We start from the raw sequence: 19371 nt of genomic DNA, 5'->3' as shown, positions 1-19371 counted from the left end.
CATCTCTTCACTCTCTTCCTCCCCAGACATCTAGCCTATTTACCATCATATTCCATGCTTATTAAGGCCAGCTCTCCTATTTGACTGGAATTGAGAGACTTCCTCCCATTCCAGTGCATTGAAATTCTAATATTTTAAGTGTATGCTCTACATTTCAACATCTCCTCTGTTTAATTACACTACCTTTCATTTTATCAATAAAATATATTTAATGTTTTATATTTTAAAATATTTTGTTGTTTACTTCTAGTTCACTTATCTTGCATTACAGATTATAGTGAGTTGGTTTTAAATCTGCTTCTTCCAGCAGAGTTTAAGCTCCTTGAAAACAAACTTATTCAAGCATTCTAGAAAAAAATATTTGTTTACTTGAATTAATAACGCACAATGGTTCATATCTGGTAGATCAAGGTTTTCATATTTTGCCGGAACTTCCATTTATAACAAGGAAATGAAAAGACTGATTATGTAAAGTCAGTTGATACACATAGAATTTGAATGCTGTAGCCAAAGTTGTCCAGAAGTTCTCCAAACGATATTTAGTTGCTTACTCCTCAGAGTGGAATCTATATTGCACTGCTTAGATCCTAAGGACTTCTTATATGAATTAAATGATTCAGCTCATAAAGAAAAGTGAGAAATCCATGGAGAATTACCTCCTAGCATCCAGCTTCTGGGAGTAGTACTGGTAAACCAGCTCAGCGGTCAGCCCTTCTAGGGCATTGCTTAGACTGAAGAGAGTCTTGCCCAACAGGGACACATCTCTTCCTGAGACAGCCCACATAAAATGACTGAACCACCTGGAGAGATAAAGGTCTAGAACTCTTGCTCCAATGCACAACAGCTCTGAGGAGAATTGCATCTTTAGATCTCTGTGCAAGGTCAGCTGAAGCTCCCAACAAGTCTTCATTGCACTCAACTTCTCCCTCTGCCCAAACTGGCTTCCTTCTCTTCTCCTCTACAGGCACTGCTCTTAAGAATACTAACTAATTTCTTTCTCCTGTTTTCTGGAGAACCCAACTTGCACAACTCCTATTTGCTATCCTTATACATAAAATACTATTCACCCTTACAGAGGTAGCATGAACATTATGAGAAATGGTCAGAAAATGTTTATTTAGTGTCAGCTGTGTGCCCAGTACTATACATACGTTCTTTACATTAATCCTCCAAACATCCCAAATTGGTATGTGCTCCTGGCACGTTTATGCCTTCAGATCTCAATTCAAATATCACTTCCTTGGAGGGCCTCTCCTTGACAGCCCTATCAGAAATAGATGCCCCCTCCATTACCCCCACCAGGGCTCCCTTATCCTTCTTTTATTTCAATTCATAGCGGTTACCACGACCTCAAATTATATTATGTGTTTTATCTATTTACAGAGGTCTGGTTTGTCTCTCTAGCAGATTTCAAGCTAAATAAGGGCAAGGGGCTTTGTCTTATTCACTGTTTCAGTTCTAGTATCCAGAACAGACACATAATAAATTCTCAAAACTTAATTTTTGAATGAATGCACACATTTTAACCTTACCCCGTGAATGAAATATTTTTATAAGTAGATCACTCTTGCTAATCTACATTCTTAGAATCTTTCCCGCCAAGAAATCATTTATTTCTTAGTATGAAGTCATTTAAAGTGGCTAATAACTACATTGGTATAAAGAAAGGACTGTGTTTGAGTTATCCAGGAAAGTTCTGTGAATGGAAAATTGATAAATTCTCAGAAAAGGAGAGAAGGAGAGAGAACTCATTCTAATAAGTGAAATATTCTCTGGCCAAATTAACAGCCCTGAAACAAATGGTGAACGTGGAGTATGATGGCTAACAATCTACTCTGATACAGGACTTTTAACAGTGTAATATGTCATTAAGTTCTGGAGGGGGAGCTTTTTGAAAAATCAGTGTGAAGACTCCCACTGTTGAGGCTGCAGCTGTTCTGTGGAGTGGCAGAGAGATGTCCATGAGAATTTTGAACTCTGTCTAACAAGCCCCTCCACTTACCTGTTAACCTCCTGTCTGCCAGAAAGACTGTGGCTGCTGTGCTGACATTCATCACTGAGAGTTCTGGCCTGGTGCTACCATTCCCAGACCGATGTGCTTACTCTAAATCAGCACGTCGGAGCACTAGACAGAAGTTGTCTCTAGGGTGATGAACACTCAAGGGGAGGAGGCCAAGACATGAGGAAAGGAGATTCCCCTCCAACCCCAGTATGATGCCATTTTAACTTAAAACCATAGAAAACATTTCAAAGTGTTCTACAAAATAACCCCTGAAGAAGAATGAATTTGTAATTCTCCATATAATAGAAAAAGAAGAGAAACATATTTGGAGTTGGTGCTAGTAAATGAGATATTTTCCCCGAGAGAAAGTGGAGAACCCAGAAATAATCATTTCCAGGATATGCAGATACCCACTGGCAAAATTTCTCCTAACTTCAGGTTGAATATAATAATACACCAGACAATTGAAGTACAAAATCACGAGCAGATATCTTTAAAAGTCATTTCTTAAGCTGGGGAAAAATTAAAACTAGTGGAAGACATGTCACATAAAACAAAATGAAGCAATGAACTTCTCCATAGGTAACAAGATGAGTTACAGTTAGCATGAACATGGTAAGAAATAGTCAACAAGTGTTTCTTCAGTGTCAGCACTGTACCCACTACTAGGCATACATTTCCTTCCCTAAGTCATTTTATTACCTTACTATACAGATGTGGAAACTGAGGATAAGAGGAGTGAGGTGAATTTGGCTAGGTTAGAAAAGGCCCTGAATGATCAAGCCACATTGGCCCTTGCCGTCTCACTTTTCACCAGCTCTCCCACCGAGCATGCTCTGCATCCATGCTCAGCCTTCTCTCTGCCCATGGAAGGCAACAAGTGCTTCTGGACTTTTAGCATTTTCCAATCTGATACTTCATATATTTGGAATATTCTTCTCACTCCCTTGTTTCTGTGTCAAATTCCAGTCATCCCATAGGCTTTGTTTAAACGTTTCCTCAAAAAAAAAAAAAAGTCTTTCTTGACTCTCCTTATAAGTGTATAAGTCTAAAGACCAGCAAATCTAGGGATCCATATATATAAAACACATAATATAAAACATATATATTTTCAGTATAAGAATATCTTATGTAATATTTGGGACATACTTATACTAAAAATTATTTACTATTTATCTGAAATTCAGAGTTAACTGGTTGTCTTATATTTTATCTGGCAATCTTCCCCTTGCCCCCTGAATTTCTGTATCCCTTAGGTATCCTATTTATAGTGCCTGTACTTATACATCAAATCATTTCTCACATTTTAGTTATAAAATTATTTGTGGAATTATTTTGTTTAAAGTATATCTCCCCAACTAAATAATGCCTCTGTTCTCATCCTTGTAATTTTGGTAGCTGAAAAACTGCCTGACTTATATGAAGTGCTCAACAAATCTGACCTGAATAAATGATGATATAGAGACATGATCAAAACCCCAGTGTGTGTGATCCCAAATTCCATTGTTTTTGTTCACTCCTCCAGATTGTTGTACATGAAAGATAGACGTTTGTCACAACATGCATCATATACATTTACAAACATTTAAAAGCCAATTCTAATTATCACACTGTTAATAGAAGAAAACACTGTCAGATCAGAATCCTTTTTCTGAATTTTGATGATGCTAATTGCTCATTTCCCATCTTAGTTATTTTATTAGTAAAAGTGTCAGGACTCTCGACATTTCATTTTATTTGATAGAAACTCAAATATAGTTCCCTGAAGGATATGGATAGGGCTTTTTCCTTTACTGGAACACAGTCTCAATTTTGAAAATATGGCATGCAGTGTTGTTATTGGTTCTGTTCATGAACAAGAATTTCTAAACCATGCAAGGATGATTTAATGATTCTATACCTTGCCAAAGGCTTAACATTTCCAAATAGGCTTTTGCACAATGAAGTGTAAAGTTCATGGGCTGCTGTCGCCATGAGCTTTACATAAGCAACCTCTAGGAACTGATTCAATAGCCAGCTCTATAATTTTGGATGGCCAAGACCCACTATCAACTTTGGTTAAACTGGTTATATTAATTTTGTACAGAAAAGCAGAGAGTACTCAGGATAAATGTGTGTTATTTTCTTTTTTAAAATTCTGTGATAAATGCATTTCTATAGCTAAACAAAAGAGAACTTCTTTTATGGTGAGATTATCAATTGAAGACAGGGAGAAATTTCATATGCAAAAAATTCAGTCCAGCAATTGTCACCACAAATATTCCCAGGGATTTCTCATCTATGGGTACAAATGAGGGACTTCAAACATTAACGACATTTGATGACTACTGGATGACTCTCGGACCTCTGTTATTTCTGGAATTCCTATGAGTCTAATGTTCTCAACAACTAATTATATTCTTCTGACAACTCTGTTTTCACCAGTTCTATGAGAAACCAGACTCAAAAATGCAGATTGGTTTCAGTTGGAGTTAATGCTTAGGACCCAGGACTGGAGGTCTGCAGGTCAAGAGAGATTCCATTCTTTGCTTTGTTCAGAACAGTTATTCACATACACTGTGCCTCCTTCTCCCCATTTTATAAACAGCAAAAATAATACTTGCTCTATTTATTCTCCTGTCTTTTTGAGAAAATGAAATGAGTTAATAAGTGTGAAAGCATATTAAGAAAGTCGAAAGTGCTAGACAGCTATATGAGATATGTAATTCTCTCTGAACACGATGCTAACTTGTTTTAATAAACCTCTATTTAGAGAGATAATACCAAATATAAATCTACACATTCCAATACAAGCAAAGGATAGGACTTTAAAAAAGTAATTCATTTTTTGAAAAGATAAACCTATTTGGGAATTACATATTATTTGATTTGTTTTCAGATCTGAAACAGTCACCCATAACGTTGCCTCTGGCCATAATTAGTATTAGAAACATAAGTCATTTATCAAGTACATGCTGGCTGAATATCAAGAGTGTTTCAGAACACTCTTGTCCAAAACTTGTCTACTCAATGAACCAAAACAAAATCCTGGGCCTATGAAATACAGGGTAAAGTTAAATTCAGTTTTACTTTATGGGTAAAATTTCTACTGATAATTTACTGTTTCTTATATTATTATTATTATTATTATTATTATTACTGTTTCTTAAAACTTGATACAGTAATAGATTTGAGAAGGACCCTTACAATTGCCTTATGTATGCAGGTAGGAAGACTGAGGACCAAGGACGTGAAACATCCATCTTAGCAGATCAGAGACGACAGTATGTCTGATCCCTGTCTAATGCTGTACTGATGCCTCTGTACTCTTGGGTACTTGCTTAGCTTCAGAGTTCAATAAAGATCATTTATAGTCAGTATTTGTACATTGCTCCAGATATGGTGAATTAACCAAATTAAGTGGAATATCATCTTAATAAGCAAAATAATGGTTGGGACTTAAATTAGGAAAATGTATTTTTTGTGTTGTCGAGTGGGACTAGGGAGTTTGGTTAGAGAGGTAAAAAGGAAAATTGGCTTCGTGTGATACTTTTAAAATAGAGTGTTTAAATTCAATAGGCAAACATTTATTGAAATCCTATTGTAGTACTAGGATATATATTTATGTATATGTACATATATATATATATATATATATCTTTGTAACATATAAACAAATAGTATTCATTGATTTGCTTATCAAATACTGAGTACCTACTGTATATAAACTATGTACTGGGTATACTTTTGAGCTTACATAAGTGAAAAAATACATCCCTTTTTCAAGGGACTGATGGTCAAGTTGAATGATTCAGTATGTACCAATTAACATGAAAAAACACAATTTCTGAGTAGTTCTTTGAAAATTATTGAGGCTTTTGTATAACATTACTGGAAGAACAACCTCAGAGTGTTTAAAAGTCAAAGTATTAAAGTGAAACATACATACTAGTCTACATTATAAGGCACTAATTTAAATAAGGAGAACTTATGTCTTCTCTGGAAAAGATGCATAGAAGGAAATTGTGGGGAAAAAAATCACTTCTATTGTATATTTCAGTCAAGAAACCACAACCAATGTTAAGATTTCTTATTTCTTTCTAAAATTATAGTTTAAAAAATGTTAGCACCAGGTACTTTTTCATGATTAAAAATAATGGACAATGATATAAAAGCCAATATGAAATAAAAGTAAGCTGATGGAAAATGAAAAATTTTAGAAGAAATATGTATCAACTATAAAATGTCATTACTTAGTCTCGTTTTAAGAAAGTTAGACATATTATCTGAGGCCATGCCTTCTTGGATTTGTTTTTAATATAAATCCAACAACCTATCCACTATTTTTTTGAGTAAAATCTTAAATTAAATTACTCCTTTGAAAGACTGGGCAAATTCAACTCATAAAATCATGTGTATGTACTAGAGATACCAATTTTATCATTAACTCAATTTTTTAAAATAAAAAATGCTTAAAAAGTTGTAGCTTTCAAATAACATTTGAACCAGGTAGTTATGCTTGTCTGTTAAAGTAAACCACTCAATAAATATAGGACTTATATTTGGTAAACCATTACAAATGATTTACCAATAAAAGTCAAAAAGTATACTACTTTTAACAAGACAAGGCAAAATCATAAAAGTGACATTCCTCTCTATATCTCTTCTACAAGAAGACATCTTCCCTTACCAAATCCATGACTTATACTTAGTGTTTGAGAGAAAGGAAATACCCACCACTTTGCTGCAAGATTCTTGAAGATTATAGACAGCTCATTATTTATTCTAATTTATTTCTCTCTTCATTCCACTAACTTCACCTTTGGACTCTCATAATGGCCATTTTTTCCATACAACTTTTCTTCTGAATGGTTTTTAAAGCAGTCATCAGATTTTAACTCTCTAGTATTTGTTATTTTTTCCCTTTCCTCTTTATAGCCTTTAATTGTGCACATTCTCTATAACTTTTAAAAATAAATATAAATCCCTATCCAACATAGAAAACTCTTTTTTTTTTCCCCTCAGAGTTCTGGCTTTCATGTCTATATTAATAAATAGCAACTCTGATTGCCATTTCTGTTTCCTATACTCATTTCTAGGTTCATATTTCAAATGCCTTTGAGATATTTAAACTTGGAAATCCTACCCAAATCTCAAATTTAGTATGCCTTGCATTGAGGTTATTAACCTCCTCCAAACCAGCTCTACTTCCCAACTATTCTGCCTTTGCCAGAGAAACCATGTCCAAATTATTAGGGTTCTGCACCTTGAGCCTTCTTTGATTTATATTTCCTATATCAAAAAATGTTTCATTTCCAGAACTCTTGTATTCAACTTTTATTTCAATAAGTATCACACAATTCAATAAAAGTAGCCAAATTTTAAGAAAAAACTTAACCAGTGATCAGTTAGCTAAGACAAAAACAATTTCCAATGTAAGTGCTTAAAAGGACCCTGTTCTGTATTCTCAGTGATAGAACTGAAGGGTATCTTCATTGCCTTGAGATTTCATTTAGAAAAAAAGATTATACACATCACAGAGGAACTAGAATATTTTTTAAATTTTTATTTGAATCACTATCCTTTACTAAATTAAAGAAAAATGAACATGTGAATTCAAAATCTTAGTTTTTCCCTATTTTTTTAGATATTTAATCATGTCTAATCCTTTCAGACTCTCATTGAATATACCTTACCTCTGAGAGCACTGGACAAGTCAGTTCTGTCCTTTGCATGCAATAATGAAATATTATCCAGACACCCAACATAACTACAGATAATGGAGTGTTATATGTAAAAATGTGTACAGTGAACAAACATCAACTGGAAATTGAACCAGCTAGATTCCAGAAAAGTAGAATGTTACAGATGGTAGTAACATAAGGTTTATAAAAACACAAAATGCAGTATTTCTAACAAACATGCTTGTTTCCAAATTTTTTTAAATAAATAAGTTTTGTATAGTTTAATGTTTCCCCACCAAAGTTTCTCTCAGCACACAAACAGTTTTCCTCTTTGGGTGTCTCCCAAACCTAGAATTAAGTATCTGAATTGTACACTGTAGAATCACCAAGATTTCTGTAATTGTTACAGCTTCTAGAATAACTCTGATGTATAACCTTTTCTGAAGATTTTTTTTAAGCTCTTATTAGTCCTTTACCAGTTCTGTTTGTTCTCTTAATATCTCATTTGGTGGGAGAGAGAGAGACGTTGTTCAATAGTATTACAGCTGGCTTTCTCTAGTTGGTAAGTAACTGAATATTATACTGGATTACACTTTTATTGCAAATACAACAAATAGTCTTGAGCCACTCTGCTGTTTCAAGGATTTTAAAAGTTCTCCCTCATCAAGTATTGACTTTTGCAACTTTTGCCACCAGGCGCAAATTGTATTTCAATGGCATGCTGATCTCCAGGAGAGGTTTGTTTATACATTTATTCTCCAGGGACACCAGATGTACAGTGCTTTTTGTTCAAGAGATTCTGACGCTTTGTAGAGCATTATGGAGACTTACAGTCAATGGTTGACTCTAGGGACTCACAAAAGTTATACAGTACTCCATGAGAAGTAGCACTGATATTATATCACACTCAGTGGGGTATTGAAGCTGTGCAATAGAAGAGAAGTCATCCAACAGACTAGAATTGGATGGTAGTTTATGAAAAATAATTAAGGAGATCCTGCTTTTCAAGACCTTGTCCTTCCTGCTTTGGCCTTAATCACAAAATTATCATACTGATAACAGATAAATACTAAAGCTTATCTTTTAAGACTATCAACCATCTTTAGATTTTGTAATTATATAATAAAATTCCAAGAACAATAGATCCTTTAGAGTATGTATTTTTTTAGTATCATAAGTTTGATAATAAAACAGTCCCTATTCTCTTTGCATAATATTAGAAATGAAACAAAACATCTTACACTGAAGACACTTTTGTAATGCGATAGAAAAAGTGGTGATGATTTTAAGTTTTGAACTCAAAATCTTTTAATATTAAAAATATATATTTATTTTTAATAAAGTTTGTAGAACTCCACCACCACATGTCAAAACGACCTGAATATCAAGAACATTCTTATAGAAGTGTATACAAATTTGGAGAGGATTTACATCCTAAACTCTCTGTCTATTTTCATTTTTGGAAAGTTGTTGAAAACCAAAAGAAAAGCAATAAGTTTACAAAATTAAAAGTTTTATCATATCAATTCAGTTTAACTTATATTTTTGAGTACATGTTCCATGCCAGGCAGTCTGCTAGACATGGAGAATACACTAAGGACAATTCCTACTTTGAAGAACTTAGGTTCTAGTGAGAGAGATGGATTTGTGAATACTTAATTCCAGTAGAATATAGAAGGAAGCCCAGGATGCACTGGTCAAACCTGGGTTTTGGGGAAGGTTTTTTTGATAATATGGTATCTGGATAGCAATTTCATATGGTTCAACATAATAAAACATTTTAGCTTTAAGAAAGAGAGAGAGTGTATTTTAAGAAAGTAACGCTAAAAGCAGGCAGACCAGTTAGAAGGCTCTAGTAGTTAAAATATGGGTCAGAAGCTGGGTTACCGAGAGGAGAACACCCAGAAAGTGAGATCATGCTTAAATGACCACAGGATAAATTCACCTCATGCGATCATGGTTTCCCATGTTTACATCTTTCTTTATCTTCTTGCTCACCCACACAAACTTTGCTAAATATTTGTAGGAATTCAAATGAAATCTATCAAGTTTCACCTTGACTATATTTTTTGAGTGACTTTATTCTTAGTGCACTAAAAGCACTTTGAGACTCTCATTTTTAGTGTCTGCTGTCTCAGGAGTTGTTTTCCAAGGTAAATATTCTGTATTCTCAATGTGGTTTTGTTGTTTTGGGAGCAAAGCAGAAAGAAATAAACCCAAACTGTATTTTACTGTAGTTATCTAAAGAATGGTTTATCATTTGCCATTGTTTCCTGTATATCAAGATAGCACACAAAAGAGTTTGAAATAACTGAGATATTTACATTTTAAAAATTCACTATAAATCTCTTCAATGTCTTTAATATAGAACATTAGGAAAATTTGAATCTAACCAGAGCTTTAGAATAATAATTATTTCATCTCTATTATTAAAAACCACTAGGATAACTAATAATTGAAATGTTATTTGTAACAGCCTGTGTTTTGGATCTAAATCTCATAAACGTTGTATTATTAGCATTGACCATTAATTTGCACTGCATCAATTGAATTTCTAGCAGCTTGGCAATAGAATTAAACTACTCCAAGACAAGACTTATAAATAGACAATTATGTACCCTTCATGTACATAATTGATGTTCTGTATATGATAACAAAATATTATATTATCAACATAAACCTAACATATTCATTATAAATGATTGCCTCTGATTAATGTAAGCTTGTTTTATCTTTATCTCCCTAATTTTTTATAATCTCTGACATAACTGGGTGCTATCACTATAAAATAATTTCCAAAGTGTGAGAAAGTACAGCATTTGGAAATTTAAAATAAGTAGATATCATTATGTCCTAGGCATCTCCAGATGAAATGGGATGGTGGAGGTAAGAAATTTTCACCCTCTTTGTACAGTGAAAGTCCAATTCATTTTGCATAAATTTCTTTCAAAAATGTGAGAAGAATTTTGATTTCCAGCCAGTAGTCAAAACTATAAGTTATAATGGAAGTATTAAGTAAATGTCTGAATGTTCTGGGGTAAATCCAATTTGAGAAGCACAAAGGTTTTTCAAACAGCTACTATTCCTTGGGCACTGTTTTAGGTCAAAATAATGTTCCTAACAACATGGATCTTATAATCTAGTAAGACTGACAATAAACAAATAAATATTGGTCTGGCCAAAAGGTTCTTTCAGTTTTTTCTGTAAGATGGCTCTAGTAGCACTTAGCTGTCTTTAAAATCATTCAAAACAATTTTGTTAGATTGATTATGCTTTATTATTTCAAGAAAGTTAAAAACGCAACTGGAATGCAAAAAAGACTTGTGCAGTGAATGGAGAATGTGCTGTGACTGATCGAACGTGTCAAAAGTGGTTTGCAAAGTTTCGTGCCACAGAGTTCTTGCTGTACCGTGCTCCATGCTCAGGTAGACCAGTTGAAGTTGATAGCGATAAAATCGAGACATTAATTGAGAACAATCAACGTTATACCACATGGGAGACAGCTGACATACTCAAAATATGCAAATTACATTTTGAAAATTATCTGCACAAGCTTGGTTATGTTAATCACTTTGATGTTTGTGTTCCACATAAGTTAAGTGAAAGAAACCTTCTTGACCGTATTTCTGCATGTGATCCTCTACTTAAAAGTAACAAAAACGTTCTGTCTTTAAAACAAATTGGGACAGGCAATGAAAAGTGGATACTGTACAATAATGTGGAATGGAAGAGATCGTGGGGTAAGCAAAATGAACCATCACCAATCACACCAAAGACCAGTCTTCATCCAAAGATGGTGATGTTGTGTATATGGTGGGATTGGAAGCGAGTCCTCTACTATGTGCTCCTTCTGGAAAACCAAAAGATTAATTCCAAAAGTACTGCTTCCAATTAGACCAACTGAAAGCAGCACTCAATGAAAAGTGTCCAGAATTAATCAATAGAAAATGATAATCTTCCATCAGGATACCGCAAGACCGCATGTTTTTTGATGACCAGGAAAAATCTGTTACAGCATGGCTAGGAAATTTTGATTCATCCACTGTATTCACCAGACATTGCACCTTCGGATTTCCATTTATTGTGGTCCTTACAAAATTCTCTTAATGGAAAAAATTTCAATTCCCTGGAAGGCTGTAAAAGGCACCTGGAACAGTTCTTTGCTCAAAAAGATAAAAAGTTTTGGGAAAATGGAAATATGAAGTTGCCTGGAAAATGGCTGAAAGTAGTGAAACAAAAGGGTGAATGTGTTGTTCAATAAAGTTCTTGGTGAAAATGAAAAATGTGTCTTTTATTTTTACTTAAAAACAGAAGGCACTTCTTGGCCAACCCAATATTTACCTATCAGTTATAGTGATAAATTGTGTATAGAGAATAAATCAGTAGAAGGGTAATGAGTGCCTGGGGATTGTATTTTATATAGTATGGTCAGGAATAGTTTCTCTGTGCATTTAACAGTTGAGCTCTTTGACTAGTGAGAATGAGTAAGCCATGAAAAGGTCCAGGGGCAAGAGGGTTTCATAGTAGACAACAGCAAGAACAAAGGCCCTGGATTGGGAATGATTGGACTCTACAGGTAAGGAAGAAAGGCAATGAATTTGAAGCTTTGAGAGAAGGGAGAGTGGATGAAGATGATGGTGTCCAAGAGGTTTGAAGTCTCAAATTGAATAGGGCTGTTAGATTTGAATAAGAGGTTGGATTTAAAATTCTCACATACAATTCAACAGGAATATTTTTTTCCTCTCTCTTAAATACATATCCAGAATCTGACCACTTCTCAGAGCATCTATCACTATAGTCCTATTCAAGCCACTATAACTTTCTATCTGGAATTTTATAATGCTCTCTTAATTTATATCCCTGCTTTTCACACTTACATTGTGTTCTTAACAGATCATTCAGTGATCCTTCTAAAACAGAGCTATCTCGATGGCCCATGAACTGAGCCTTTGAGTAAACTAGAAAAAGATAGTCACCATTGGCAGATATATTTGAAAACTGAGCACCATCTGGGCAGGAGAATTAGAAAAATTATCCCCCTAGGATTTCAATCTCTCGTGTCCTCTCTGCCAAGCTTCTATGCAGCGCAAAAAGCACACAACTGCAGAAGATGACTTCCCAGGCCATGCCTATGTCCCTTTCCTGCTTTATACTTCTCCCTTGTACTTATCTTCTAAAATACTACTTGACTGATTTGTTATTCTCTTCCTCCACTCTCTACCCCCACTAGTATGCCAGTTCCATGAGGGCAGATAATTTGATTGTTTTCCTTACCACTTTAACCTCAACTCTCAGAATAGTCCTGGAACATGGTAGATTCCCAATAAATATTAGGTAAATGAATGATGAATATCACTGCAGCATTTTAAACATCCTGGTTGCTATTGGAGAGTGGATCTTAAAGTACTAAGTGTGGTAGTAGGGAAACCCCTTTGGAGCAATTTCAAAAATCTGAGCCATGGTCCCTTGTATTAGGGTGATGGCAGGAGAAATGGAGAGAGGTAAGTGAATTCAGAATCTGTTTTGATTGGTAAGCAGATAACACTTTCAGACTGATTGGATATGAAAAAATAGGAAAAGAGAAAGAGTCTAGGATGACATCTAAGGGTTTGATTTGAATAATTAGGTAGATGGGAAAGCAATTTACTGAAATGAGAAACAGGGAGAAAAGATTTGACTGCTAATGGATGTATATGCATGGAAACTAGGGCAGATATCTCTCAGTTGATTTTCTTTTATTTCTCTCTTCCTTTTCTCCTTCTTCTTTGATGAACCAAATATAACAATTGTTTCCTTCATGGTTTTTTAAAACCTTTTGAATTTATGCTCAGAAAAACTTTCTTGTGAGGTAATTATGTACATTTTTAATATTTTAATATTTCATGTTTTTTGTATTTAAATTGATGCATTACTTGGAATTTATTTAGACATATAACAGAGTTCTGATTTAATTTTCCCCAAACATTTAACCAATCACCTCAGAAACATTTGTTCATCTGTTGAATAACTCCTTCTTATTTTACATATTTTAAATATAACTTTTTTCATGTACCAACTTATTATATATGCTTGAATACACTTGTGGGATTTCTTTCTCTTCTCTTAATGTTAACATTAAATAACATTTTTTTCATTTAATGTAGTTTCCTTATTTTTCTTATTTTCAAAGTTGGATGAGTTGTTCTTAACCATTTATTCACCCTAATAAATCCCTTTAGGATTCTAATCCATTCTTTATATTGATACTTCAGCCAAATTAACTCACTTAAATAATCTAGTCTCTACTATTCTTCCAAGCTTCCCTCTTTCCCACTGATGTTTTCTCTGTGGTTCAACCATAAAGGGATATTTAGGGTTCATATCTCTGCCTTACACTTGCTAGGTACCTCTTTAGGACATTATTTCTTCTGCCTAGGGAACATTGCTCTCTCTCTTCTAGACACAAATTAGAGGCCAATGCCTCTCTCAAAGTTAGTTTAGTGGCTCTGCTACTAGTGTCTTTAGAGTGGTATATTTTTATCTTTTTATACTAATTTCAAAATATTGTAATTTCTTACACTCGTGTCTTTGTTAATAACTAAATGTGAATGTCATCAGGTGTTATCCCTGTTTGTACCTCCAAAATTGTTCACATTTCCTGTCATTTAGTAAGTGTTAGATACATATTTGTTTAATGAATAAATATATAAAGATTGCTATTTTGTATGAGACATGACACCAAAAAACTCCTAGAAGAGAACATATATAAAATATTCTCTGACATAAATTGTAGCAAAGTTTTCTTCAGATTGTCTCCCAAGGCAAAAGAAATAAAAGCAAAAATAAATAAATAGGACCTAATCAATCTAAAAATATTTTGCACCTCAAAAGACATCATAAACAAAACAAAAAGGCAACCTACAGAATGGGAGAAAATTTTTGCAAATGATGTGACCAACAAGGGGTTAATTTCCAAAATATGCGAACAGCTTATGCAACTCAATATCAAAAAACCAAACAACCTAATCAAAAAATGAGGAGAAGATTACCTTAAATGTAAATGGATTAAATGCTCCAACCAAAAGACACAGACTGGCTGAATGGATACAAAAACAAGACCCGTATATATGCTCTTTATAAAAAAACAACTTCAGACATAGGGACACATACGACTGAAAGTGAGGGGATGGAAAAAGATATTCCATGCAAATGGAAGTCAAAAGAAAGCTGGAGTAGACATATCAGACAAAATAGACTTTAAAATAAAGACTATTACAAGAGACAAAGGACACTAGATAATGATCAAGGGATCAATCCCAGAAGAAGATATAACAATTGTAAATATTTATGCACCAAAATTAGGAGCACCTCAATACATAAGGTAAAAGCTAACAGCCTTAAAAGGGGAAATTGACAGTAACTCAATCATAGTAGAAAACTTTAACACCCCATGTTCACCAATGCACAGATCATCCAAAATGAAAATAAATAAGGAAACACAAGCTTTAAAGGACACATTAGGCAAGACAGACTTAATTGATATTTATAAGACATTCCATCCAAAAACAACAGAATATACTTTCTTCTCAACTTCTCATGGAACATTCTCCAGGATAGATCATATCATGGGTCACAAATCAAACCTTGGTAAATTTAAGAAAATTGAAATTGTATCAAGTATCTTTTCTGACCACAACATTATGAGACTAAATATCAATTACAGGAGAAAAAGTGTAAAACATACAAATACATGGAGGCTAAACAATATGCTACTAAATAACCGAGAGATCACTAAAGAAATCAAAGAAGAAATCAAAAAAATACCTAGAAACAAATGACAATGAAAACACAATGATCCAAAACCTATGGGATGCAGCAAAGCAGTCTCTAAGAGAGGTTTATAGCAATAAAATCCTACCTCAAGAAACAAGAAATATCTCAAATAAACAACCTAACCTTACAGCTAAAGCAATCAGAGAAAGAAGAAGAAAAAAAAAAAAACCTAAAGTTAGCACAAGGAAAGAAATCATAAAGATCAGATCAGAAGTAAATGCAAAAGAAATGAAGGAGACAATAGCAAACATCAATAAAACTGAAAGCTGTTTCTTTCAGAAGATAAAGAAAATTGATAAACCATTAGCCAGACTCATCATGAAAAATAGGGAGAAGACTCAAATCAACAAAATTAGAAATGAAAAAGGATAAGTAACAACTGACACTGCAGAAATACAAAGGATCATGAGAGACTACTACAGCAACTATATGTCAATAAAATGGACAATCTGGAAGAAATGAACAAATACTTAGAAAAGCACAAACTTCTGATACTGAACCAGGAAGAAATAGAAAATATAAACAGACCAATCACAAGCACTGAAATTGAAACTGTGATTAAAAATCTTCCAACAAACAAAAACCCAGGACCAGATGGCTTCACAGGTGAATTCTATCAAACATTTAGAGAAGAGCTCACACCTATCCTTCTCAAACTCTTCCAAAACATAGCAGAGGGAGGAACACTCCTAAACTCATTCTACAAGGCCACCATCACCCTGATACCAAAACCAAACAAAAATGTCACAATAAAAGAAAATTATAGACCAATATCAGTGATGAACATAGATGCAAAAATCCTCAACAAAATACTAGCAAACAGAATCCAACAGCACATTAAAAGGATCATACACCATGATCAAGTGGGGTTTATCCCAAGAATGCAAGGATTCTTCAATATATGCAAATCATTCAATGTGATACACCATATTAACAAACTGAAGGACAAAAAGTATATGATAATCTCAATAGATGCAGAAAAAGCTTTCAATAAAATTCAACACCTATTTATGATAAAAACTCTCCAGAAAGTGGGCACAGAGGGAACTTACCTCAACATAATAAAGGCCATATATGACAAACCCACAGCCAACATCATTCTCAGTGGTGAAAACCTGAAACCATTTCCTCTAAGATCAGGAAGAAGACAAGGTTCCCCACTCTCACTGCTATTTTTCAGCTTAGTTTTTGAAGTGTTAGCCACAGCAGTCAAAGAAAAAGAAATAAAAGGAATGCAAATTGGAAAAGAGGAAGTAAATCTGTCACTGTTTGCAGATGACATGATACTATACATAGAGAATCCTAAAGATACTATCAAAAAACTACTAGAACTAATAAATGAATTTGGTAAAGTAGCAGGATACATAATTAATGCACAGAAATCTCTTGCATTCCTATCCACTAATGACAAAAAAACCTGAAAGATAAATTAAGGAATATTCCCATTGACCACTGCAACAAGAATAATAAAATACCAAGGAATAAAGCTACCTGAGGAGACAAAAGACCTGTATGCAGAAAACTATAAGGCACTGATGAAAGAAATTAAAGACGATACAAACAGATGGAGAGATATACCATGTTCTTGGATTGGAAGAATCAATATTGTGAAAATGACTATACTACACAAAGCAATCTACAGATTCAGTGCAGTCCTTATCAAGCTACCAATGGCATTTTTCATAGAACTAGAACAAAAAATGTCACAATTTGTATGGAAACACAAAAGACCATGAATAGCAAAAGCAATATTGAGAAAGAAAAACAGAACTAGAGGAATCAGGCTCCCCAACTCCAGACTATACTACAAAGCTATAGTAATCAATACAGTGTGGTACTGGCACAAAAACAGAAATATAGATCAATGGAACAGGATAGAAAGCCCAGAGATAAACCCACACACAGAAGGTGACCTTATCTTTGACAAAGGAGGCAAGAATACACAATGGAGAAAAGACAGCCTCTTCAATAAGTGGTGCTGGGAAAACTGGACAGCTACATGGAAAAGAATGAAATTAGAATACTTCCTAACTCTGAACACAGAAATAAACTCAAAATGGATTAAAGACCTAAATGTAAGGCCAGACACTATAAAACTCTTAGAGGGAAACATAGGCAGAACACTGTTTGACATAAATCACAGCAAGATCCTTTTTGACCCACCTCCTAGAGAAATGGAAGTAAAAACAAAAATAAACAAATTGGACCTAATGAAACTTAAAACTTTTGTACAGCAAAGGAAACCTTAAACAAGATGAAAAGACAATCCTCAAAATGTGAGAAAATATTTACAAATGAAACAATTGACCGAGGATTAATCTCCAAAATACACAGCTCATGCAGCTCAATATAAAATAACAAACAACCCAATCCAAAACTGGGCAGAAGACCTAAATAGACTTTTCTCCAAAGAAGATATACCGATTGCCAACAAACACATTGGCATTGAAAGAATGCTCAACATCATTAATCATTAGAGAAATTCAAATCAAAACTACCATGAGATATCATCTCACACCAGTCAGAATGGGCATCATCAAAAAATCTACAGACAATAAATGCTGGAGAGGGTGTGGAGAAAAGGGAACCCTCTTGCACTGTTAGTGGGAATGTAAATTGATACAGCCACTGTGGAGAACAGTATGGAGGTTCCTTAAGAAACTAAAAATTGAACTACCATATGACCCAGCAATCCCACTACTGGGCATATACCCTGAGAAAGCCATAATTCAAAAAGAGTCATGTACCAAAATGTTCATTGCAGCTCTCTTTACAATAGCCAGGACATGGAAGCAACCTAAGTGTCCATCAACAGATGAATAGATAAAGAAGATGTGGCACATATATAACAATGGAATATTAATCAGCCATAAAAAGAAGTGAAATTGAGTTATTTGTAGTGAGATGGATGGACCTTGAGATGTCATACAGAGTGAAGTAAGTCAGAAATAGAAAAACAAATACTGTATGCTAACACATATATATGGAATCTAAAAAATGGTTCTGGGGCTTCCCTGTTGGCGCAGTGGTTGAGAGTCTGCCTGCCGATGCAGGCAACACGGGTTCGTGCCCTGGTCTGGGAGGATCCCACATGCCGTGGAGCGGCTGGGCCTGTGAGCCATGGCCACTGGGCCTGCGCATCCGGAGCCTCTGCTCCACAGCGGGAGAGGCCACAACAGTGAGAGACCCGTGTACCGCAAAATAAATAAATAAATAAATAAATAATAAAAATAAAAAATGGTTCTGAAGAACCTTGGGGCAGGGCAGGAATAAAGACACAGATGTAGAGAATGGACTTGAGGACATGGGGAGGGGGAAGGGGAAACTGGGACGAAGAGAGAGAGTGACATTGACATATATACTCTACCAAATGTAAAATAGATAGCTAGTGGGAAGCAGCCACATAACACAGGTAGATCACCTCGGTACTTTGTGACCACCTAGAGGGTTGGGATAGAGCAGGTGGGAGGGAGGGGGTATGGGGATATATGTATATGTATAACTGATTCACTTTGTTGTACAACAGAAACTAAGACAACATTGTAAAACAATTATACTCCAATAATGATGTTAAAAAAAAAAATGGGCAGAAGACCTAAGTGGGCATTTCTTGAAAGAAAACACACAAATATCCAATAGGCACATAAATAGATGCTCAACAGTGCTAATTGTTAGAGAAATGCAAGTCAAAACTATAATGACATATCACCTCACACCAGTCAGAATCACCATCATTAAAATGTCTATAAATAATAAATACTGGAGAGGGTGTGGAGAAAAGGGAACCCTCCTCCACTGTTGGTGGGAATGTAAATTGGTGTAGCCACTATGGAAAGGAGGTAAGGAGTTTCCTTAAAAAACTAAAAATAGAGCAACCATATGATCAGGCAATCC

The sequence above is a fragment of the Mesoplodon mirus genome (assembly GCF_964341445.2).
Source record: "Mesoplodon mirus genome assembly, chromosome: 3".
Lineage (NCBI taxonomy): Eukaryota > Metazoa > Chordata > Mammalia > Artiodactyla > Ziphiidae > Mesoplodon > Mesoplodon mirus.
Note: the sequence above shows the minus strand (reverse complement) of the source record.